We start from the raw sequence: 1,387 nt of genomic DNA, 5'->3' as shown, positions 1-1,387 counted from the left end.
AGGACTTATGACTCTTTTATATTATTTATGAATATTATTTGAATATTCATTTGAGGATCTATGACTCCGATTATGTGCTGAGATATATTCTTTATTTTATTAAAGAATAAGATGTCAATAATCAAACTTATTTTCGATTATTCAAATAAGGATAATACTTTCATATAAGTATATCTTTGGTTATTTAATGTTTATTTCAAGTATAAGTTTTAATACTTCTACTTTAATTATTTTTATAAAGATTATTCTTTACGGGAATATTATTTAAATAATAATATTCAGATATTTTCTAATATATCGGGACTGATTTATTTCATTAAATCAGCTTTACTCCAAACATTCTTAAAAATGTTTTCGAGTCTTCAAAATGATTTTAAAAGTTAGAGCGGATCCCAAAACTCGTTTTCCGATTTAAGATCTTCCTTTCGAAGGAGACTTGAATATTCGCTCAAAAATCTTGGGGATCCAGCTCTGTGGTGTATTTTATATTCGTAACATGGTTGCTGTTTTGAGAAAACAATTTGATTACTTGCCCAATGTTCGGGAAGTAAGTCCATCTGATTGAGTCGGCATAAGCGACAGGCCGGGGTACGGTCTATGAAAGTGTAAGTGGCTGGGTGGCAGTCCATCAACGCGTGAGTGGCCGGGTAACGGTCTAGCGCGAGGTCCTAATGCGGCCAGGGTGATGACCGGTGAGGAATTCATCCATCTACAGTAGAAAAGGTTACTTATTGGTATCTTTGCCTGATCAACAAGATATCTGGTTTATGCCAAAATTCTTTTCCTTCCAAATTCATTGGATATTGCAATTCTGTTCATACTTTACATGACAAAGGTTTTCAGGAAATGTATGGGAGATATATATATGAATATATTTATATATCGGGACTTAATGAAGTATCTCGTAACTTCATTATTTATAATGATATTCAAAGATTGAATCTATTCAAATCTTGTCTTGTAGTCTCATCTATGTGATGAACCTTTGAAACTGATTATAACTTGAACGGGGGTAGTTCAAGTAGTATTTGGGAAAGATATAAGTATTTTGGGGTATCTTGTAACTTCATCTTTTAAACTTATATCTAGTTAATAATTGTCTTATGAATGACAAAGATTTTCAGAAAAACGTTGAAACAAGGTTAGATATATGAGATCACCTTGCAACGATATTTTTTTATACAGTTATACACTGGGACTTTGTGTATATTATGCATGGAAGAGGACTTCCAATATTTTGAAAAGTATATATGTATATATACTGAATATTTTGCGACTTCATCGCATTAAGATATCAAACTTGGTTCATTTCTTTTGACCAAGACTTTTATGAGTATTATGAGTAGGCTCATATATTGTAAATCATTATACATATTATTTTGGTGGG

This window comes from Apium graveolens, chromosome 2, assembly GCF_009905375.1.
Source record: "Apium graveolens cultivar Ventura chromosome 2, ASM990537v1, whole genome shotgun sequence".
Taxonomy (NCBI): Eukaryota; Viridiplantae; Streptophyta; class Magnoliopsida; order Apiales; family Apiaceae; genus Apium; species Apium graveolens.
The sequence above is the reverse complement of the archived record's forward strand: the minus strand, read 5'-3'. Positions refer to the sequence as shown.